The sequence below is a fragment of the Pezoporus wallicus genome, unplaced genomic scaffold (genome assembly GCF_028554395.1).
Source record: "Pezoporus wallicus isolate ANWC-B61680 ecotype Strahan unplaced genomic scaffold, APGP_CSIRO_Pwel_v1 contig_6580, whole genome shotgun sequence".
Classification (NCBI taxonomy): domain Eukaryota; kingdom Metazoa; phylum Chordata; class Aves; order Psittaciformes; family Psittacidae; genus Pezoporus; species Pezoporus wallicus.
In genome coordinates, this window is record NW_026635844.1 from 823641 (window position 1) to 849133 (window position 25493).

Consider the following 25493-nt stretch of genomic DNA (forward strand, 5'->3'; position numbering starts at 1 on the left):
CTGAGGTCTAACTGCTTGCACTACAATCTGACATGTTAAGTAAAACCTGTGTCCAAGGTGTGTCACCCAAGGACAAAAGTGTCCTTCCCAAAGTGGGGTGAACAAACCTGAATGCGTTATTGTACCCAACAAGATGTGGTTAGCATGACAATATGTCACCCATGTCTGACTTATTTACAGGTTTAGACCACCAAAAAAACTTATTTAGTTGCAACTGAGTTACTGCTATTCTTTCAAATATGGGATTGTTTGAACACAAGCTAGCTCACTCCTCCCCACAAGCAGGTCTTGCATGGGTGTCCACTGGCACTATTGATATCCTTGTAGGCTCAGTAGTCTTCTCCCACAGGACAAATCAGGACAGTCAAGATCAGTTTCAGGAGCAGACACAGCCCCAGCCTGGTTATGGCCAGACAGGCAGGTTGCTGTGCAGTGTGGGAACCTGGAAGGTGCTGGCAGAGACAGTCAAAGCTCAACAGCCATCTTGGTTGCCCTAACAGTTTTCCACTAACCAAATTAGTTTTATAGTTTCTCAACTTACTGACAGTAGCTAGCTCTTACCTTCTATTTCCCAGTCAGATGTATGGACACGTCCAGAGTAACACAATAGAGGTGATTATCAATCCTAACCATCTGCTAGGACAATTTTAATTCAGCATCGTGCTGAGAGAAGACAATTCATGCACTACAAATAATAAAATAACACCTGGATTAATCCAATGTAGGAGTCACTCCTTCCTACATAGCAATTTATTTCCTTAAACGTTCTTCTAAATTATCCTTATCATAAGATTTTTGAAAGTCCAGGGTTTGGAGGTGTTTTTATTCCTTGCTCACTTTTACCTGTTTTGCTCTAATTCAGCCCCTTTTTGCAGCAGAGGTGTTGGTTTAGCCAATTCAGGCTATTGTCTTCTGAGTCCTGCATTATCATATTCTTTGGAAGAGCTCAACATTTTTCCCAGCACCAAAATGAACCGGGATTTTCACACCATTTTTTTTAAAGAAACCCAAAACCATGAAGTTAACAGTATTAGTGCCTTTCAATCACTAAGAAGAGGGATAGGGTGTTAAATATTATTATTACTATCTCTAAAAGACAATGTATATTCCCATCTATACGTTCTGTACTTAATAATTTTCTAGCCTGCGAATTCTGGAGGGAGATCATTCAGTCCTATTAATTTGCTATTACTGAATCCCTCAAATTGATCCATCATTTTCATAACATACATCAGTCTGTTAAAGTCACATTTTTATTTCCTGTGAAAAAAAGACCTTGAAATAGAATTTAGAAACAAAGATACCGTAAAAGAAGAGAGAAGCTGATTCACTACAAAAAGGTTAAGTTTTGAGTATTGGATGTCCTAACAATGAGCAGATCTAATATAAATCTATAAATATTTGAGCTTTTAACAGTATCATGAATAAAAAAAAAAAATTACTGTTTTGTCATTAAAATATTTATCCTGATGTATGAGCTCAGTATTTCAGACATGGTAACTGGTGTTAATTTTAAATCTTTAATCACAATCACTGTAGATAGTCAATTCAGATAATGAGGTGAAAATATGAAAAGGAAAATAGAGTGATAAATCTGTAAATTTTATTTGAAATCATAATCCACTGAATTATGCTGCAGCATCCTGGAATAATTTGAGAATGCCCATTAACTGGATAAAACTACAGTGAAATGTACGGTCAGAAACAGTCCTCCATTGACATGGAGACTAATGAAGTGGAGAAAGGAAGAAATGAAGGAACAAGGAAATTTAATATCCAACCTGGTTATCCCCTCTCTTTAGCATATCGTACTGACTACACATATACCACTCACACTAGTAATTAATTTAATAATATGATATCTCTTCTAGAGATCTCTGGCTAGATTTATTTCTCATACCTTCTCTGATCTTTTATTGTGTACTGCTCCTGGCCTGTCAGTGTATGCTCTAATCTATTTATGTTACACAGTAGAGTTTCAACTCCAAAATGTCTTTGAGTTCTTGAAGTCCTGCCTTAACTTTATGCTTTCCTAAACTCAAATTAAAACAAGTTAATCTGAATCTTGATTGTTTCTAACTGCTTTGGGGCAAAAATGAAAGCATGAGAGTTATAACCAGCTTTTGTGCTGCATGTCGGAGAGATGAGCAATGGGACTGAGTGCACCCTCAGCAAGTTTGCCAATGACACCAAGCTGTGTGGTTCCATTGATACGCTGGAGGGAAGGAATGCCATCCAGAGGGACCTTGACACACTTGTGAGGTGGGCTGATGCCAAGCTCATGACGTTTAACCATGCCAAGTGCAAGGTCCTACACCTGGGTGGGAGCAATCCCAGGCACAGCTACAGGTTGGGCAGAGAAGAGATTCAGAGCAGCCCTGCGGAGAAGGACTTGGGGTGTTGGTGGATGAGAAAATGAACATGCGCAGGCTTCAGTGTGCGCTTTCAGCCCAGAAAGCCAACCGTATCATGGGCTGCATCAAAAGGAGCGTGACCAGCAGGTCGAAGGAGGTGATCCTGCCCCTCTACTCTGCTCTTGTGAGACCTCACCTGGAGTATTGTGTCCAGTTCTGGTGTCCTCAAAAAGAGCATGGAACTGTTGGAACAAGTCCAGAGAAGGGCCACGAGGATGATCAGGGGACTGGAGCACCTCCCGTATGAAGACAGGCTGAGAAAGTTGGGGCTGTTCAGCCTGGAGAAGAGAAGGCTGCATGGAGACCTCATAGCAGCCTTCCAGTATCTGAAGGGGGCCTATAGGGATGCTGGGGAGGGACTCTTCATTAGGGACTGTAGTGATAGGACAAGGGGTAACAGGTTAAAACTTAAACAGGGGAAGGTTAGCTTGGATATAAGGAAGAAGTTCTTTACTGTGAGGGTGCTGAGGCACTGGAGTCGGTTGCCCATGGAAGCTGTGAATGCTCCATCCCTGCTGGTGTTCAAGGCCAGGTTGGACAGAGCCTTGGGTGACATGGTTTAGTGCGAAGTTGGCAGGGGGGTTGGAACTGGATGATCTTCAGGTCCTTTCCAACCCTAATTACTCTATCATTCTATGATTCTATGTGTCACCAAAAAGTTTGGTCTCTTCTAGTTGAAATGAATGGATGGCTTCAGACATTGTTTCAGAAGGATATGTTTGAGATTGCAACATCCTTTATCCATCAGGTTTTCTTACCTCATGCGTCAAAAGGAGGAGGCTGCTTGTTCTCTGCCAATTTTGTTCTTGCATTTTCTAAGGTCACCATCCTGGTCACCTAAAGAAAAAGCAGAAAGTTTCTTTGACCCTCATATTGCATTTTTTGTGACATATCTAGCCATTGTCTGGCTCTGTGTTATCTCATGGCAATAGGACAAACTGACAGTTTCTTGTAAAAGAAGCTGTATGTTCAACAAAGATGAAAAAAAGTACTATGGACATTTCCAGCAGTGGAAGTGGTTCTCTGATACCCATTGTTTAACAATTCTTTTTCTTTTCTTTGTAAATGCAAATCAGCATCATTATATTTGAAAGGTACAAATATTTTTTTTTTATTTTGAACATAAATCAAAATTGAATAGTCTATGAATTTAATCATTTTTCTTTCCCTGAATCTTCAGCAAGAAATTGTGCAAACATTGAAGCAAGTAATAAATTCCAGTACTTTCTTAAATATAATACTTTCAGTTATTTTTCTATCCTAAATATCATCAACATTTTTTATGATATTATTTTAAAAAATCAAGCATCCGATTCATCAGATAGGATATATTTTCCAGGTTTTATAGCACAAAGAGGAATTTGGAAAAAACTTAAAAAGCCAAGGTGGTATTTGAGTTTTAATTCCTGGAGGATACCTGTGTTTTTAGGTATAAAACTGAGGAAGAACAATTATTCTCTGCCATAAACATTTTCTGAATTAGGACTTTAACATTCTGCTGCATTCTTTTATGGTTGGTTTTTTTTTGCTATTATTATCATTCTAATCTTAAATGAAAACACTAAAAAAAAAAAAAAAACCACAAAAAATGGCTACTTTTCCCTTTTTTTCTTTTTTTTGTTTTTTCCTCCTTTTCCAGACTTCAGACTTGTGTATCACACAAGGAAAACCTTTTCCTGGAGCCAGATCTCAGCCTCCCCTTCCCTTTGTTTCTGGCATAACCTTTGCTGAAACAAGCCCACTACCAATTGATTAATATTTTCTTTGTTATCACTTTGTAACTGTAACCAGCACAGTGACATAGCAAAGAGAGTACGTAGACATGCAATACAGTTATTGATTGGCACAGGAAATTAGCCATTTCCTAATAGATGGGTTGTTCATATGGCACTTTATATTTAGTTTGTAGTTTTTAAAGTAAACATTTATACACATTGTTCACATAATTTATTACATGTGTCCATGTGTGTGAACTATATGAAGGATATTTATGGTCTGTGTCAAAAGCTTATGAACAAATGAATTTATGGAGAGGAATTCCTATTCCCTTGTGATCATGTCAGTAGTTGTTTTTCACGTTTATAAAAAAAAAATAGAGATCAGACAGTCTGTTTGGTGCTCACCTAAACCAATGGCTCTTAAGCTGCCGGCAGTGGTTCTTCAAACTAAGCAAGGTTATCTGGCAGTAAAACAGACTAGATGTTGCAACGTCAATTATTAATGCAAAATAATTTCCACTTGCAGACCACCATGCATGAGCAGTATTTCCACTTAGAGGAGACAATCACCTGGAAATCTCTCTCCTTATCCTCTCATTTTGCAAGGAGTTCTCTATCACTGGATGTAGTGTCCTACAATAAATGCTCTGATGCTCATGTGTTGCAGGAAAGGGAGAAGTATTTGGTTCAATAGGCATTTTTCTCCTTCTGGGATAATCCCTGGTGCACATTCTTGAGCCACGTGGAAGAGCTGTTGGGTGGTATACAAAGTCACTTGATGGCACAATACGACACCGATGCCTACGATGAATATAATCATCGATCTAGGGCAGAGAAGTAATAATATTTTTCCCAAATAGTTTTCTTTCCAATCTTTTGGTATGCCAGGAAAATAACAGAACCTCAGCAGACTACCAAACACCATTTTAATAACTGTGATACTCACCAATGAAAGGAAATACAAACGTTACCAATAACTGTACTTGTACTAAATGTCTGTAAAGACAACCTTTATCAAAGCCTTTTCTATTTAATTTCTGGCCCATTCCAATAATTTTGTATTTACAACAAATCATATTCTACTACCCCTTGTGACAGGTGAAATGTCTTAATATGGTTTTCACATTAAAAGTACCAGCATGTTTTCTCTGTATTTTTCTCACTACACATTAACAAGTATTCTGTAGGACATGTCAAGAAAACTTTTGGGTTTTTACTACAGATTTTGGTTATTAAATGTATGAAAACATAGAAGAAAAGTATTTGAAAAAATATTTTTAATAACTATATATTTAAGATTTTAACATTATTTTAACATTTGTGTCTAAAAATTTGGATGCTTTAAAATACATTGATACATTTATTTTTACAAAAAATTTTGAAGTTAGATGATTATTTCATTTTATAATCAAGACGCATGCCTGTAGGTAACCTATAAATTCATCTAGTGCATGACGATTACAGACGATGTAAAAGCTTAGAGCATTTACATAAGCTGGTTAGACACGATAAACAATCAGCAAAAACTTTAATAACATCAGATTAAATCTTGAAGTTATTAGTCAGTACTTATGTGTATAAACATTTGGGGGAGTGGCTGCAAAGAGCAGGTGATGACTTCAAGATTTCACCCAGTGTTAACAGATTTAGTCTGAGGTTTCTTCTTTGCTGTTAGATACTAAACGACCCCATCATCAATTAATCCAAATATTTGCATTAATACAGTTCTTTTATGACTGAAGTTGGAAGATATTTCCTCAAACTAGAGATATTCTAGTGATTTAATCTCATAACATGTATTAACTTGACAATATAGATTATGAGACTGAATGCTTTTAATAAACTCCATTTGCTGAAAATTTAGAATTATTTTTTTTTAATCAGAACTTGAGTTCATGAAGTTGGAAAATTATCTTTCTACATATGGCCAAATCTTTATTTCTGCAATTCAGAGAAAATTCCTTTTCAATGTAGTCTTTCTTGAGTAATGGACGAATAGAGATTTGACTGTGGTAAATATAGTACTCAGAAAAATAAGGTGTTTTCCTTCTGTTACTATCAAGACAGTTACTATTCAACATTGTGCTTCATACTCAGTTGGCTTTGCCAGAGGATGCTAATTTTTATAACTTATCAGTACCCTATTTGTCCTGTTTGTAAAGAATGGGGCAAAAAAAATTCTTGGTTACTAAAAGTCACCTTCTTTTTTATTCTTTTATTTTCCAAATATTATGACATCATGCTATTTTTATCTCTGCTGCCAGATGCATAAATGGCCAAATTAGGAAAAGTAGGGGTTTTTTTACTCTGAAATTTATGAGATAAATTATTATTCAAGAAGTGCTCAAGAGCAGACATATCCCATTGAAGAGCCTCTGAGATGAGAGCTGTGGGTTGATAACAGATCAAAAGAGTTGCTAAACAGAAGGTCCCAAGGATAAATGTCCTAACAGAAGTCTTTATTTGAGGACCAACATCTATCACCATCCATTACAGTTATCCCAGAGCTTTACATGGAAAAATTTTGCCACAGGAAGTCGTTACTGATTTATATTATGAATAAGAGTTTGACTGTGATTAAAAAATTATTTCCTCATCCTTTTAGATAGGGGATATTTTGGCCTATAAAGGAGGAGGAGATAAAGTCCATACTCAGCTATTTAACTACAGTTACTTTAACAAGCAAGCCTTCCGACTGCAGGTGGATTGCAAAGGGATTTTGACAGGGCACTCACCTTTCTGAGAAAACTCATTTCTCTTCTTCATATTTTTATCCTAAGTCAGTCTCATGCCAATGTTTGTGGTGACTGTCACAAAAATGCAGGGAATAAGCTGTGAGAGACCCTTTAGAAATCAAACGATATGACGCATTTCTTTAAAACACATTGTACACTGAGTCCAGTTCTCTTTTTCCTCCCATTACATAGCCTCTGCAATGAGGATTTGAAATTAAAGAAGCTGAACTTGGTAATTTCTACGTCAACATGGTTATAATGAGTAATGGTTATGTCAACATGGGCAGCTTATTCCACACTCCAACCCTAAACTGCTTGTAACCCACACAGGTGGCTTTTGGTACACTTGAAAATGTGAAACTGATGGACAGGTGAGCAGTCCACAGAGAGTTTGTGGGTCAGGGTTAAAGGGAATATAGCTATGGGAGACATTACTGTGGGGATCTGTTACAGACTGCCTGATTAAGGAGAACCTGCGGATGAAGCACTCCATAGACAGATAGGAAAAGCCTCACGCTCGCAGGCCCTTGTTCTCATGGGTGACTTCAACCACCCTGACATCTGTTGGAAGGATGGTAGGGCCCAGCACAAGCAATCCAGGAGGTTCCTCGATTGTGTGGAAGACAACTTCCTTCTGCAAGTAATAGAGGAGCCGACAAGGAGAGGTGCCATGCTTGACTTCGTGCTCACCAACAGGGAAGGGCTGGTTGGAAATGTGACTCTCCAGGGCAGCCTTAGATGCAGCAATCACAAGATGGTCGAATTTGAGATCCTCAGGACAGTGAGAAGAGCGTGCAGCAAGCTCACTGCCCTGGACTTCAAAAGAGCAGACTTTGGCCTCTTCAGGAACCTGCTTAGTAAGGTTCCATGGGATACAGCCCTAGAGGGCAGAGGGGCCCAAGACTGTTGGTTGATATTCAAGTATCACCTGCTGCAAGCTCAGGAGTGTTGCATCCCAACCAGAAGGAAGTGCAGCAGGAGGGCCAGGAGACCTCCTTGGATGGATAAGGAGCTGTGGAAGCAAGGACAGGTGGCATGGGAAGAGTACAGGGATGTTGTCTGAGAAGCTAGGGACCAGGTTAGGAAAGCTAAGGCTCAATTAGAATTAAACTTAGCTAGAGGTATTAAAGATAACAGGAAGGGATTCTACAAGTACATAGCAAATAAAAAACAGACTAGGGAGAATGTAGGCCCCCTCAGGAAGCTCTCAGGAGACCTGGCTACGCAGGATTTGGAGAAGGCTGAGGTTCTGAATGACTTCTTTGCCTCGGTCTTCACTGCCAAAGGCTCTGACCACAGTACCCAAGTCTTGGAAGGCAGATGCAGGGACTGTGAGAATGAAGACCTTGCGATCACTGTAGGAGAGGAATTGGTTCGAGACCATCTTAAAAATCTGAATGTGCACAAGTCCATGGGTCCTGATGAGATCCATCTGCAGGTCCTGAAGGAGCTGGTGAATGAAGTTGCTAAGCCACTGGCCATCATATTTGAGAAATCGCGGCAGTCAGGTGAAGTTCCCGAGGACTGGAAAAAGGGAAATATAACCGCCATTTTCAAGAAGGGGAAAATGGATGACCCGGGGAATTACAGACCAGTCAGTCTCACCTCTGTGCCTGGCAAAATCTTGGAGCAGATTCTCCTGGAAGGCATGCTAAGGCACACGAAAAGCAACAAGGTGCTTGGTGACAGCCAGCATGGCTTCACTAAGGGGAAATCCTGCCTGACGAATTTGGTGGCCTTCTATGGTGGGGCTACACAACCAACAGACAGGGGTAGAGGAGCTGACATCATCTACCTGGACTTGTGTAAAGTGTTCAACACTGTCCCACACGACATCCTTGTCTCTAAATTGGAGCGATATCAATTTGATGGATGGACCACTCAGTGGATAAAGAACTGGCTGGATGGCCGCATGCAAAGAGTTGTGATCAATGGCTCAATGTCTGGCTGGAGACCAGTAATGAGTGGTGAACCTCAGGGATCGGTGTTGGGACCAGTCTTATTCAACATCTTTGTCGGTTACATGGACAGCGGGATTGAGTGCACCCTCAGCAAGTTTGCCAATGACACCAAGCTGTGTGGTTCCATTGATACGCTGGAGGGAAGGAATGCCATCCAGAGCGACCTTGACACACTTGTGAGGTGGGCTGATGCCAAGCTCATGAAGTTTAACCATGCCAAGCGCAAGGTCCTACACCTGGGTGGGAGCAATCCCAGGCACAGCTACAGGTTGGGCAGAGAAGAGATTCAGAGCAGCCCTGCAGAGAAGGACTTGGGGTGTTGGTTGATGAGAAAATGAACATGCGCAGGCTTCAGTGTGCGCTTTCAGCCCAGAAAGCCAACCGTATCCTGGGCTGCATCAAAAGGAACGTGACCAGCAGGTCGAAGGAGGTGATCCTGCCCCTCTACTCTGCTCTTGTGAGACCTCACCTGGAGTATTGTGTGCAGTTCTAGTGTCCTCAACATAAAAAGGACATGGGACTGTTGGAACAAGTCCAGAGAAGGGCCACGAGGATGATCAGGGGACTGGAGCACCTCCCGTATAAAGACAGGGTGAGAAAGTTGGGGCTGTTTAGCCTGGAGAAGAGAAGGCTGCGTGGAGACCACATAGCAGCCTTCCAGTATCTGAAGGGGGCCTATAAGGATGCAGGAGAGGGACTCTTCATTAAACACTATAGTGGTAGGACAAGGGGTAGCAGGTTAAAACTTAAACAGGGGAAGTTTAGGTTGGATATAAGAAGGAAATTCTTTCCTGTTAGGGTGGTGAGGCACTGGAATAGGTTGCCCAGGGAGGTTGTGAATCCTCCATCCCTGGCAGTGTTCAAGACCTGGACGAGGCCTTGGATGATATGATTTAGCGTAAGGTGTCCCTGCCCACAGCAGGGGGGTTGGAACTGGATGATCTTAAGGTCCTTTCCAACCCTAAATGTTCTATGATTCTATTCTATGATTCTATGGTGTTTGCCATTCCATCTGGACAAAGGTGAATTGTTTGCAAACAGCCCTCCCCTGGTACCCAAGATCCCGGCACAGGCAGACCATTAAACTGCTGACACAGTGCATCTCTCCTGCCCCTTCTTCCCCAGCAAACTAAACTGCTTTTGGATAGCAGAGTTTTCACAAAAACGAAGTTCATGTTCTAAAGCAGTACTTCGGACTCTTATTTTCTTTTCCAAATAGCTTGTAATTTTAAAATACCTTATATATATATATGCATATATAGAAGAGATCCTATGCATGTATAGTGTCTTTGACTTAAAAAGTAAGAAATTTTATATACATACTTGTGTGTGTGTCTGTGTATGACCTCTCCTATTTAAAAAGACTATAAGAAAGACTTATCAGCATTTTGCTGCAGAGACAGAAGTGGGAGAGAAAGTGACTTATTAACACCTAAGGTATCACATGCCATCTGGAGAGACACAATACACACTAGAAATGTAAGGTTTGAACACAAATTCCTGGTGTGTGATCCCAGGCCTCAAGCTCGATCAGTCAGAGACATGTTACATACTTTTAGCCAGCATTTTACACCCATTTGGCATCAGTTTAAAGACCTACACAAGGTGCAGAACAGTAGGGAATTAGTTCCACCAAGCTTCATAAAAACCCAGGGAGTGGAAAAAGTCATAATTAATTTGTGGAGCCCTGATATAAGTCTTTTAGAATTTAGAAAAAAGGAGTTCCAGTACAGCCAAGGGGCAAGTATACAACATAAACAAAACATATGGAGACATTTAGAAACAAGCTAAAATTTGTCTTACACAAACTTACACACACACACTCCCTTGTTCTTCTTGCAGCTCGTGAGCATAGGGTGGTTCTGGGTTTTCTCTCCAGATGGAGAGCTCAGCAGCTTATTCCCATTCCAGCACTTCTTCCAAAACTGCCACGTTATCCTGCTTTCTCTAACACCTGCTGCAAAATATTTCACAGTTGTTCTGTCTCGCTCAAGGTATAGGGGGGAAAGGACATTGGCACCATCAAATGCTGTGCCCAGCAGTGCACCTGACACTTCCAGAATGAGCCATCCCCACCCACATTGTGTTACTTGCAGAAGAGTATTTGTTCCATGGACACCATCCAAGGAACAGCAGCAGCAGTGCAGGTGCTGACACCTCAAATTTGGTGTAAACAGGCAGACTTGAGATTCCTCTGGCCTGCCTTTCTTTCAGGATTTTCTTATTTATGGTGCATGAAGATGATTTGAATATGGAGTGCTGATGGTGTTGCATGTAAGTAGCCTGCAGCAATGGGCAGGAGGAGGTTTTTCCAAGCCTCACACAAGGAAATGCATTAAAAATGTAAACTATGTCTAGCTGTCACATATTCATGCATTCAGGTGGCTTATTGGGATGTAGCCCATTGTGACACTGCAAAATCTATTACATACATCTGTGCTTGTTTAATGTCATACAGCTTTCATTAAACACGCATTGGCCAAGGTTCTCCTCTCCTTCCAGATTCATCTTGGTTCATGTAAACCACACATGTAGACTAGATACTTCCTTGTCCTCCTCCTTGTAGCTTGGAAGAACCTGGAAGCTGTTTTATTCCACCTCAATTTACAGGGTCTCCAAAGCTCCTGGCAGCAGTTATTCACGTTAGTAATAAGGAATGCATCCACCACAATCAAAGATCAGCCCAAAGCTGGGGCCATGCTTTCTAGTCAGTGTTTAAAAGACAATGAGGTAGACATGGAATATATTTTAGTATGCATGAGACAGGTGCTTTCACAAAATATACTGATTTGAGGAAATTAAACTCTGGTATTATTCCAGATTTCCTGGAAAATGGCTATTTCCATGTTAACCATTTCTAGATATTTAACAAACATCTATCCCACTGATCAGAAATGTGAGTGCCATTGCAATTTCTATCAGCTGTCACATGGAGCAATACAAAAACATAAGTTGCATACCTTTTCTACATTGGATATTAAATTTTTCAGTACTTCTACCACCATTCAGAAGTACAAAAAAATTCAAACAATGGTAATAGTGAGGGGGTTGGGAAAGAAATCTGTTGGGTTGGTTTTTTTCTAACTTGCTGTTACTTAATGATATGTGACACTGCTATCAATGCAATGCAATAAAAATGAAATGGTACCCAATGTGCACAGACACTATGGAAATTTGAACCGACAACAGCAACAACAAAAATTATACTTTCCTTTTCCTTTCCTGTGACCTTTGCACTAATGTAAAGATATGTGACTTTGCTATCCATGCACTGTAATAAAAATTAAATTGGTGACCAATGTGCCCAGACAGAGACTTGAAATAAAACTAAAATAAAATTGCACTTTTTTGCATCATGTAAAGGGTACATGACATGAGGCACAAATTTCAGTTTGTTGCCACATCACAAATAATATGCCAACTGAGAACCTATATTTCTTTCTCATCATAAGGGAGGAAAACAGATTTACTTTGGAACATTTTTTTTAAATTTCTCTACATTTTATAAACACTAAAAACATATTTTAAAACAGTTTCTTTTATTAGACTCATTGTGTTTATATATTTCATAAATGAATGCTTTTTTGGTAACATGTTTGTGTCTAACATTACTCATATAAATAAAAATATACAGTCATTTTATGGGAAAATAGGCAAACAGACATCTGCATGCAACATTTCCCTCATTAGATGTTATCATGATAGCTTGTTTTTATGACTTTGCTGCAAAATACAATGTGCTTATTTGAAAACTTCTTAAATACAACTTCCTGGGCATGTTAACAACCCAAATGCTTTAGTTATGCTTGGAGAATTGTTTAATAAAAGAGTAGTTAACACTGGTGTAGTGCGAGGTGATGTGACCTGGAGAAATATGCCCACAGCACTGTGGGAACAGGAGCAGCATCTCCTCATTTGCAACCAGTGAACTGCTGATGGTTGGCATGTCCCTTCTTCAAGATGACAGGGCAGCTGGATAACTGTTGCTGTTTGGTGTTACTAAACCACATTACACAGTATCACAGTATCACAGTATGCTAGATATTGGAAGGGACCTCAAAAGATCATCTAGTCCAATCCCCCTGCCAAAGCAGGAACACCTAGATAATGTTACACAGGAATGTGTCCAGGCGGGTTTTGAATGTCTCCAGGGAAGGAGACTCCACAACCTCCCTGGGCAGCCTGTTCCAGTGTTCTGTCACCCTCAGTGAGAAGAAGTTTCTTCTCAAGTTTAAGTGAAACCTCGTGTTCCAGTTTGTACCCATTACCCCTTGTCCTATCATTGTTTGCCACTGAGTAGAGCCTGGCTCCATCCTCGTGACACTCCCCCTTTATATATTTATATACACTAATAAGGTCACCCCTCAGTCTCCTCCAAACTATAGAGACCCAGCTCCCTCAGTCTTTCCTCATAAGGGAGATGCTCCACTCCCTTAATCATCTTAGTTGCCCTGCGCTGGACTCTCTCCAGCAGGTCCCTGTCCTTCTTGAACTGAGGGGCCCAGAACTGGACACAATATTCCAGATACGGTCTCACCAGGGCAGAGTAGAGGGGAAGGAGGACCACCCTCGACCTACTAACCACCCCCCTTCTAATACACCCCAGGATGCCATTGGCCTTCTTGGCCACAAGGGCACAGTGTTGGCTCATGGTCATCGTGTCGTCCACTAGGACCCCCAGGTCCCTCTCCCCTACACTGCTCTCTAACAGGTCATTCCCCGACCTATACTGGAACCTGGGGTTGTTCCTGCCCAGATGCAGGACTCTACACTTTTCCCTTGTTATAGTTCATCAAGTTATTCCCTGCCCAACTCTCCAGCCTGTCCAGGTCTCGCTGGATGGCAGCACAGCCTTCTGGCGTGTCAGCCACTCCTCCCAGCTTAGTGTCATCAGCAAACTTGCTGATAGTACACTCAATTCCCTCATCTAAATCGTTGATGAATATATTAAATAATACTGGTCCCAGTACTGACCCTTGAGGCACTCCACTAGTTACAGGCCTCCAACTAGACTCCGCCCCATAGACTACAACTCTCTGGCTTCTCTCCTTCAGCCAGTTCACAGTCCACCTCACTACCTGATCATCCAGACCACACTTCCTCAATTCAGCTGTGAGGATACTGTGGGAGACTGTGTCAAATGCTTTGCTGAAGTCAAGGTAGACCACATCCACCGCTCTGCCATCATCCATCCACCGTGTTATTTCCTCATAAAAGGCTAAGAGATTGGTCAAACATGATTTCCCCTTGGTGAAGCCACGTTGACTGCCCCTCATAACCCTCTTATCCTTGATATGCCTTAAGATGGCACCAAGGATAAGGTGTTCCATCACTTTCCCAGGGATGGAGGTGAGGCTGACTGGTCTATAGTTGCCCTTTTTGAAGACTGGAGTGACATTTGCTTTCCTCCAGTCCTCAGGCACCTCTCCCATTTCCCAAGACTTGGTAAAGATGATGAAGAATGGTCTAGCAATGACTTCCGCCAGTTCCCTCAGCACCTGCAGGTGCATCCCATCTGGACCCATGGATTTATGGACGTCCAGATTGCTCAACTGGTCTCTAACCCATTCCTCATCGACTAAGGCAAACCGCTCCGTTGACCTGACTTCATCTAAGGTCTCAGGGGTACAGGGCTCTTCAGGACTGCCTGCAGCAGAGTAGACAGAGACAAAGAAGGCATTCAGTAACTCTGCCATCTCTGTATCTTCTGTCACCAGGGCACCCATCCCGTTCATCAGTGGGCCTACATTACCTCTGGTGTTAGTTTTATCTGCCATGTATTTGAAAAAGCTCTTTTTGCTGTCCTTGACCCTTCTTGCCAGGTTTAATTCTAAGGATGCCTTAGTCCTCCTAGCTGCCTTCCTACATCCTCTAGCAGCAGCCTTATATTCCTCCCAAGTGGCCAGCCCCTCCTTCCATGACCTGTAAACTCTCCTCTTCCACTTGAGCATACCCAGCAATTCCCTATTTAGCCACGCAGGTCTCCTGGCCCTCTTCCTTGACTTCCTATGTGTCGGGATGCTCCGATCTTGAGCTCGGAAAAAGCAATCCTTGAATGCCAACCAACTATCTTGGGCCCCTTTACCTTCAAACAGCCTTGCCCATGGGATTTCCCCTAGCAATTGCTTGAAAAGGCCAAAGTTTGCCCTGCTAAAGTCCAGGGTTGCAATTCTACTTGCTATTCTACTGGTCCTACCACACAAGATCCTGAATTCCACCATCTTGTGGTCTCTGCAACCAAGGCAGCCCTCAACCCTTACCGCTTCGACCAGACCCTCCTTGTTAGTGAGGATGAGATCCAGCAGCGCTCCTCTCCTGGTCGGCTCATCCACCGTTTGCAGGAGGAAGTTATCATCCATACGCTGGAGGAACCTCCTGGACTGTGGCTGGGTTGCTGAGTGGTCCTTCCAGCAAACATCAGGGAAGTTAAAATCCCCCACGACGACCACGGCCTGTGACTGTGAGGCCGCTCTCAGCTGCCTGTAGAAGGCCTCGTCAACTTCCTCACCCTGATCTGGTGGCCTGTAACAGACACCCACAACAGTATAGCCCCTGACATTACAAATAATTAGGCATGTATTAGACGCTTTAGCATTATCATTCCACTAAGCCGTTTTCATCATTAAGATGGATATGCACAGGTTTTATTGAAAATGGCCAGTGGAATGTGGAGTTTTCCAAAGGACCACGTTTTTTGAGAAAATCTGGGCTATGCTTCAAAACAACTGTAAATGAAAGGCATTGGTCTGGAGGACTGAAAGTAAGGAACTCTCCCAGTTTAATGGGAGGGAGCTGTCTTTGGATTTTGCAAACTGCTGTAATGGTTTAGCATGAACACAACTACCATGGCTGAAAATCTCCTTGGAAAAGGAGGAAAGCATAGAGAGCTCAGCCACTGGCAACACTGGTCCAAGAAGAAGCCAGAAGCACATGAGCAGATGAGGGGTTTCTGCTGGTTTTAATTACATTCGATTGAATCCAGCCAACAAAATAAAAATCAAGGAATCAGATGGGTTGATATTCTGGCCGCAGAAATACACAAATGCACTAGCACTGTCACATCACACTACGGAAATACCAGGCAAGCCAAGTTGCACAGCCCAGAAACTGCCAAGGAAGTGGTTTACACACCAATCTGAACTAACTGTCCATCCTGCTCTGAATGTATTTAAGGGCTTTCTTCACCGTGATTGTAAAAACTGAATGAATCCTCCAAACCATAACTGCTTTCAGCTGGGTTTGATCAAATTGCTACATCCTTCATACCAAAGGTTCTGAAAGATGAATACATAATTGAGAAATTATCTTCTAAAATATTTCTTAAATCCAACAACAAAAAATTTTAAGCAGAAAGTTACTCATTTTTCACGGACAGTTCTGCCATAGCTGTTCAGATAAAATGACGGGAAATCAGAGCTACAGTCATATAAATAATCTGTTAAAAAGCTATTACGTTTCCCTAATGCTAGTCATTTTTAAATGGCTCTAGGTTTGATTCAGGAACAGTACATGATTCACACGGGCAATTTTTATTAAGCGGTTATTCCAAAAATAATGTCAGACCAGGTGAAATCCATTTTTTTTTTAGAGACAAATATTAAATGTTTCACACTAGATGTGTGAAATCCATTGTATGTAGCAACATTTTCCTCTATTTTTTTTTAATAGCATGCATTAAGGTTCAACTTCTCATAAGCCAAAGTTGACTGAAGTTGGGCCTGCCTCTGAAGATCAAGGAGCCAACAGAGGCTGAAAGATATTATGTAGATAATTGTAAAGATCTTGCTACAGTTCAAGTGCTTTTGAAGTTCCATAATGACTTTTTGCTATCAGAATCTGTTAGGATTAATTGAAGTCAAAGATTGCAACTTAATCATGAGATCCATGTGTAAATATTCGTGCTGCTGCTAAGCAATAAATCTCCTTAGAATTAATTAGAAAAAAAAAAGGCTTTGCGTTGCTTTAAGGGCAGGGTACACAGTGGGCTGTGCTGAGAGATGTATTTGCAGGGAGGATAATGCAATTTCAGGAATCAGAAGCTTCTGCTTTTAATTCCATTTCCTACTAACTCCATTTGGGGCTTGGGTAAAATACTTTCTCTCCAAACAACTGTTTCTCTGTTGTCCCAGATGTAAGATATGGATTGGAAGAATTATTACCCACCTGACTGTTATAGTGTAACAACTAAAATTTCATCATAATCTGAAAATTTCCTATAGTTTAAACTGATCAAATATTCCTACAGTTTAAAGCTGATCATAATGCATGATATGTGAGCATAAAGGCAGTCACCTGAGGTTTTATAATCCTGGTGGGAAACGTAACCATACTTCCTATGCACAGGCAATGTGGGGATGACTTTAAAAAAAGATTTATTGCTGACTTTTGAAACAAACAATATATTGCCAGTTAAGCAATATGATCAAAATCCAAGGCATTGTTTCTGCTGTGTTATAAAAGAAGTTGGATTATGAAATTCAGAGCCAAAGTGACTTAGATCTGCTTAAAGTGTTCTAAATTATGGTAAGTATTTAAACTGATAAGCAGAGATTTAATATGGGCTACAATAGGATTAATGAATAAATATCAGGGTCTTATGTTACCTGTTAACAATTACATTTAAATGTAGAATTATAGCTCTTAGCTACAGTCAGGGCACACTTCATACTGGATAGTAGGAATTGAAGTGGTGTTTCTACAGACTGTCTTGCTTCAGCTAAAGTATTCCTGGGACACAATTTTTCAATTTTGCTGATCATTCAGTTAAAGCTCGTCCAATTTTCCAAGTTTTGTGGAAACCTTAACCCATGTTTTAGTATATGACACTCTTACAACTCTCCTACCCATCACATACCAAAGAGTTGCCCTGAGGGTGAAAAATGGTGTGGTTAGCATCCTAGGCAAAGTGTTCTTCTAGCACACATTAAATTTTAATGCATTCCAGTTGCACTTCACTTCAGGAAATTATGCTTCTTTTACTGTTGAGTTACTCAGGCCCATAATCAGATTTCTAATATGTTCAACAAAGCATCAGGATACATGAAATATCTTACCAGATAATCCTCTTTAGAATCCACAGTTAAGTTATTAAGTATTCCTTTCACTAATCTCTGTAATACTCTGTTGATATAGGTCTGTAAAACAGTGGATAAACCACATATGATAGACCTAAGTCTAGATTTTACAATCATTCCTTTTACATTTGTTATTACATGTTTCTCAGCTGTTCTTACATCCAAAAGGGACATGACCAGCATTACAAATGTTACACACGACAGCTCCCAGAAACCACAGGGAAGGTCTTTATACCAGTATGTCTATCAAGAGTTGAGATCCATCAGCAAACTCAAGACATATTCAGAAAATGTCTCTGAAAGTCAAGACCAAGACTATATGCTGTTTGATAATTGAGGTGACATTAGCTCATTAGTGTTTAAAACCACTGGACTGGCAATCAGTGTTAAATCTTCATATGCAATGAAAGTTAACAATGCTGGTTTTATATTGTCCCAAAAAAAATCAGAGTCTGTTTTCTCTGTTTGATTACAGTTCATTTAAGGGAAGAATGTTACTGCATGCTTTGAAAATGTTTTATGTGTCTTTGGCTGATAGAACACACAAAACGTCTGAATAGGCCCATTTATTTAAGCAGACGTATTAAATAATACTTTAAATGTGAACATGCGTGTCATAAATTTTGTAGTCTCTTTAAAGTAGGATAAATCTGTGTATTTAAAATAGACTTTCTTCAAAGCCATCGTTCTATTTATTTTTTTTTTCAGTCATAAAGGAAAGTTATTTGTGCTGCATGAACAATGGCACCATCATCATTTTAATGTTATCCATATGGGCTTCTAATAATAAATAAGAGACTACATTTGTATTGTATGTCTTAGAGACATTTAAAACCTTGATAAGGAAAGGCTGATTTCATTGGCCCCACAGTTAAAGGAAAGCAGACCCTAATTAAAAGAATTCTGAATTAACTAGTTTGACATGTGCTAATTGACAGTTCCTGTGAAATGGTTCTAATTAAAGTCAATATGTCTTTTTCAATTAAAAGGAAATTAAGAATATACTAATATACATTAACAACTTAATCTGCCTTCAATATCCCATACATCAGCTGCTTTTTTTCTAATGTTATTGGAGAACCATCTGACATGCATCTTTTACTGTTTGGTTATGGTATCTCATTATTACTCAACAAGAACTCAAACACTGGTGGATATCCCCCTAGAGCAAGACAAGAACTTGCTTATACTCCATTCATGCAATTCCTTATCTCTTGCTGGATAAAAGGTAAACTCACCTTCCCACACTTAAAAAAAAAAAGGACTTGAGACTTTTCTTAGATCTAGAGATCTTGCTGATCGCATGATGGGGCAGGTATTAACAATTAGTCAATTCCAACCTTTAGCAAAAGTCTTAGAGGTAACGGTACACTGCTGGGCTGTACTTTCATTATTTAGCCCAAGGAAAGGCAGGATTTTTTGACTTTTGAGAGACATCATTCATGATCTGTTTCAGAAGTGAATGCAGGGCAGAGTTCTCTGGTGGTAATGTTTTTAATTGTATATACAAGAAGAAAATAGAAAACATGCCTTCTTGGTAGAGCGGTGCTGAAAACCACCCCATTGTTGTTTCTGGAAATGTGACGTGGTTGTTTAAAGCCACAAAATTAAGTATTCAAATGTGCACTTGACTTTTTGCTACCAATTCCAAGGCTCTACTGCTACTGACTTTACTAACTTAAAAAGCTTCATTAAAATATCAGGCCCCATCTCAATAAGATCACTATCTTCAATGTGTAGCAAACTGCAGAAGATTAACATCTGGTCTTGTGAACTTTGATTTTTAGAAGTATTTATTTTCTTGTTTGGGAAATAATAATGAAAAACTCCAGCCAGTACATTCTGGAGACAGTAGAGAAACTGAAGGAATAAGTAGTTGACTTAAAAGGTAATTAGATAGCTGCTTTAAAAAAAAATGCCTCATATAGGCTGTTAAGAACACAATCTCATTTCTATTATAAATTTTGTATTTTAGGCAATGTAACTTCAGCTATGAATATTCACTCTGCTAAATTCATCATAAAGAGAATACATTATCTAACCAGATTTTAACAAAGTTTGTCTTTGTTCCAGTGAACTATAACTTTTTTTTTCAAGTGACTCTTTCCAATCATGACAAACTCATCTATATTTTTTAAGATGAAAATTCAGCAACTAATCATTTACTTTTACCTGTGATATAATGAGACAAATTAAGTGACAGAGAATAGACTTTCATACTCCAGAAACTGAACCAGAGGGTTGTTAAGAGCACGACTAAGCAGCAGAAACCATAATAAAATGCTACGGGAAGATTTGGAATTTGTGATAAGTTATTAATTTTTACTTTTGTTTGAAGTTGTTGGATTTCCTGGTATATGTTGAAATTCATATTCATTTTAGAAGCAGCTAATATCCAAAATATTTCATACTATGAAACAAAAATGACCACATTGCATATTTTTGTCTGGTTCTGTTTAACAGAAAGGATACAGCCAGATTTTCAGGACTGTATCTCCAGTTTTCATATAGGCAGCTGTTTGAATTTTGCAAAAGCAAATGTCAATGAAAGTTCTAAAACTTTGTCCCAAAGCATCTACATCACATCTCACAATGCCTCATCTTAAAGAAATAACAACTTCCTTGATCAGCCCTCTTAAAACCACGTAGACCACTTACACAGACTTTTGGACTTAGCAAGATACTTCGGCTGAGCATCTTGATTCTCAGGCTAAAAAAAAGATTGCTAGCTACTCTTTATGAGACCACGGGCTTTATGAGACCAGGTGAGACAGTTTCTTACGCAGCTCTCCTTGCTTGTGCTGTGGGGGAGTCCCTGCAACCCTAAAGGAAGATTTTTAAGGGGAAAAAGAATTCAAAGAACCTTAAATAAATAAAAGAAGCAGCTAAGATACAGGACGTGAAAAACGGCTGTTTGGCTCTCCAAATGGAGTTAAACACCCAGCTCCCCTTAAGGTCCTGGGCTAAAGGGACTGGCGTGTTATCTCAATATAAAAACTGTATTTGACCACACTAGGTCTTAAGCTAATCAGGTCCTAGAGACAACTATATCTTAAGGAAAAATACTCGTGCATTTACAACAGAAATTCAAATTGTATCTTTTTTTAATTATTTTTTATTAACACAGAAATCTCCCACAGCAAACAGGACTGGACTTTTTGATGTCGTATCTTTGTGTCCATTGTAATCTTTTAATATGTCATTATCTAAGTGGGGGACAGTATTTTCAGTGATCATTTATATGTGTGTCTATGGCTGTATATGACTCAGAGATGCCACTCTTCTCAGCATCAGACTTCTAATCATTGCTACGGTATGGTGCTGGTACACATGCACCACTGAAGTAAGATGTTAAACAGGTCTCTAAATTAGTAAATAAACAAACCTCTTGGAGAGAGCAGAAATTCTGACTACTTGTATTCATTAAAATACCATGGTACTTTGAACAAGAGGAATGCTAATCCTAGAATCTAAAATGAGACCCAGTACCACAGGCCCTTAATATGTGTTTAAAATAGAGTAAGACTACTTGCAAGGTTAAGTTTATGAACCTAGGTGACTGCAGCTCAGCAGTATTCTGCCTGTCAAAAATGCTGTTTCTTTTTCCACTGGCTGCATTGTTCTCTCACCTCATTTCCACGCAGTTTTGCTGTAAAATGCTAGGAACTTATTTCATATATTTAATATATTCCATATTTTAGCTGCATTTCATGCACAAGTGAGAGGATGAGGATAATGGTATGTGAAGCACTTGGGAAATTATTTCTCTTTTACTTTTCTTGCTAAGCCTATTTCTACTCCTGGGTCTGAAAGTGGAGAAGAAGGGGAAAAAAGGTGGAGTATAAGCTTAAAAACAGTTGGCTTGAATCTGAAAGCACTATGAGTGAGTTTCAATTGACTCATAAAAGTAGCCATACTGGTTTGAAAAAGCCACTTTTTGATGGAACAGGTAAGTGAAGTGCATATGTAAGGATCTTTTCACAGTGAAAACACTTATAGTGAGGCAGGTGCTTGTAGCTCTGCAGTACTCCTTGCTCACACAAGTAATCACAAAAGCCATAGAGGAAGGTAGGAAGAGAGTAAAGATCCTTCTTTATATAAACACTATTAAATAAACAGTACCAATACTCTTGGGATGGGACAAGGTGCAGGGTGTGAGTATCATTGCATGAATCAGAGCAGTAAACTTGTGAATTATATTCCTGTGGATGAAGGTCTAGACAGCTCTTGGTAGAGTCAGACAGCCCTGGATCTCAAAAACATAGTAAGACATATACCCCTCCAAAGAAATAAAAATACCAGTTCCTACGAACCTGCCAGAATGCAGCTATTTTTCTCTTTGTATAAATAGTTAGTGAAGTAGTCTTTCTGTTTATATGCCTCCTAGCTAGATAAAGCTGTTTGTGTGGAGAAAGAACTGATGTGTTCTTGATGCAAGCCAAGCATATCCTATAAATTTTAGAGTCCAAGAAAAAATTTATCTTGGTAACCGGCCTGCTCAAGAAATCAGCATGTGGGATATGGGATGCTGTGGTCCATGTAAAAACTTCTGGTTAGCAAGTTTTTTCTTCCGAAGAATCTGTCCTTCTTACCACTTTTCCTTCTTGCCCCCTCCCCTTCTGCAGCACTTATTACATGTAGTCACATGTTCCTAGCCTTGAATGCCATGCTAGTTATACATCCTCTTAATACATACATTATGGAATGTGTTTGGGTTTGCTGTTAGAACAGATAAACATATTTTCAACATGGATTTGCTCATAAGCTGAAAACTAAAGTCATATGGGGTGTTTTTAATATCTTGTTGGTTTCACTATTGAGAACATTTGGCCTCAGGCAGCCTTCATTTACATATCATGCCCCACATCTTTTCTATTACTGCTAACTGAATATTCACATTTCAGTGTTCCTGATCCTGACCCCTATTTGTTTCACACATTGTTTTGTGGCATTATTTTTTCTGCTATTATTATTAGCATTATCATGCAAATAATTATTTTGTTAAAGTCATCCCCTTCATTGACTGTGAAAATTAGTTAAAATTGGTAATGTGCCCGTTTCTTACAGATAGGTAGCTTAATACAGAAAATAACCATGGCTAAGGAGGTGAACCGGCTTCTACTTTGAGCTCCTGTATATATTTAAGTATTCAAATTTTTCTAACCTTTACTTTCAAGCCTTAAGATTTTGGGCTAAAGCTCTTCACCTTTGCTCCAAGACGTCTTTTTTTAAGCAAAAGCATGTAGTTAATGAGAAAGATATACTTTTTTTTTTTTTAACTATAACAAAAGTTTCATCCAAAACAACTAACTATAGGTAGCCGAAATATACCATGAAGCAACTTTCCAAGAATCTTTAATTCCACAGAGAAATCCAATTCCATCTGTGCGTTGGTCCAGCCTTTGACAGCTGTATTCAGATCATACTAAGTGCACAGCCAGGGAAGATGTGCTTAACATGTGCATGGGTGAGACTTGCCAAATGGAAATTAACAGATGTGGTAATAGGTAAGGAAACCTGTATCTGTCTTGGGTATCCTCTTTAGTGTGTTGAGGGATCAGAGCAGCTTCTTGTAACTCCAGCAAGGAGCAACCCCACTGGGATGCCCTTCAAAGTGTTCTGTAGCTTCTGGTTCATCTTAAATTGACAATCCAAAATCGGGAAATGGATTGGATTCATACTACCTGAAACTATGGTTTATTCAGGCTTTTGGGGGCAGCTTTTCATGAGCCAAGGAAATGCAGAAACCATTCAAATCTGTATGGATTCATTCTGAGACCCTCCACCCCTACTTGGATCCAGGCAACCAGCTGTAGACACGCAGCGTACCAGTGTTACTTTATGAGCAAAAAGACTGTAGTCCCAAAGCAAAGTTCTTCTTCTAGGTCCTCCACCATTTTTGCTTATACTCAGAGAAGTTATATTTAAGAACTGAAACTGTAGGTGTTTATGGACTTCATAATAATGTGTTTAACAGCTGGCAACCAGCAAAGCTTGCTCTGTTTTTATTTTAGAAAAAAAATGGGCAGATGAAGTCACTAAAGATCATCCCATGATGACAGGACACTTTTATTCATGCTAAGACCGAACATTCCTACTTGTAATGCATACCTGACTCCCATACCAATGCACACTCATGCCACAGGGTTCATGTAGGTGCCTTCACCTATCTGTATGCCAAATATTAAAGGAGTGAGATGTCCGATACATCTACAAAAAGAGAATATGCTGAAGTGCTGCAGAGATCAGTGAATCAGCAGGCAGAGTCCAGTGAAAGCATATGAAAAGTACCCTGTAGAGACTACTCATGCTTCTGATCACAGGTAACATTAAAATAGATGCAGTGAAAGCAGACCGGCACTGTAAAGTTCTCTAAAACGTGTAGGTCATGCACTGTCATAGTAATTGCACCCCTGTCTAATGCTCTGTTAAATTTTTGGGTGGCTACTTTACCTTCTACACCTATGATACCCAGAAGGGAGACCATGCTGGTGACTGAGAAGTCAAAAGGAGGCTGTAGGTTTCAGGCACAACTGAGTCTGTTTTGGAAGCCGGTGGGAGAGTTTCCATGGACTTCAAAGGGCATTGGCTCACTACCACATTGTGAGACCAGATCCCTCTGCAATGCAAGAGCAACCACAGCCAGCCTCTAAGTCTAAAGCTAGGAATCTCGACTCCAGTACCAAAAGCTGTTTTCTGAGGTCACATCCTTGAGTGAACTGAGCAGCATTCATAGAAACTCATTATTTCTGAAAACATTCACCTAACTCCTATGATAGCACATACACAAGCAAGTTTGGAAATTTTACTGCAAGGCAGCAAACACAAATGAGCCTGAAAGAATTCAAAGGGAGGAACGGGTGTCCTAAAGAATCACCTTTTCTGTAGGCATTGCCATTCTGCTGCTGTAGTCCACCACAGATATACTAACATTCGTCATTCTCTAACATTTGTGTCATGTGTCTGTATCCTTAAAGCCATGGGAATACTATAAGAACAGTATTGGGAGAAGAGGCTACCCTGGATTTGAAGAAGACTGAGGTTCTGAATGACTTCTTTGCCCCAGCCTTCACTGGCAAATGCTCTGACCACACCACCCAAGTCTTGAAAGCAGACGCAGGGACTGTGAGAATCACTGTAGGAGAGGAATTGGTTCCATCTTAGGAACCTGAACATGCACAAGTCCATGGGACCTGATGAAGTTCATCCACAGGTCCTGAAGGAGCTGGTGAATGAAGTTGCTAAGCCACTGGCCATCATATTTGAAAAATCATGGCAGTCAGGTGAAGTTCCCGAGGACTGGAAAAAGGGAAATATAACCCCCATTTTCAAGAAGGGGAAAATGGATGACCCAGGGAATTACAGACTAGTCAGTCTCACCTCTGTGCCTGTCAAAATCTTAGAGCAGATTCTCCTGGAAGGCATGCTAAGGCACACGAAAAGCAACAAGGTGCTTGGTGACAGCCAGCATGACTTCACTAAGGGGAAATCCTGCCTGACCAATCTGGTAGCCTTCTATGATGGGGCTACAGAACTGATGGCCAGGGGTAGAGCAGCTGATGGCATCTCACAAGTGTGTCAAGGTCCCTCT

The 25493-nt window shown here is 40.1% G+C and overlaps 1 long non-coding RNA gene across 2 annotated transcripts in view; it reads right to left on the minus strand.

The window, feature by feature from the left end:
• LOC130593319 (uncharacterized) overlaps positions 1-25493 on the minus strand; it is a 46231-nt gene that overhangs the window by 2969 nt on the left and 17769 nt on the right. For both annotated transcript variants that reach the window (XR_008970780.1, XR_008970781.1), the window contains exons 2-3: positions 3173-3251; positions 562-685 (exon numbers count right to left, since the gene is read on the minus strand). This is a non-coding gene — a long non-coding RNA (uncharacterized LOC130593319). The remainder of the gene's footprint in view (positions 1-561; positions 686-3172; positions 3252-25493) is intronic.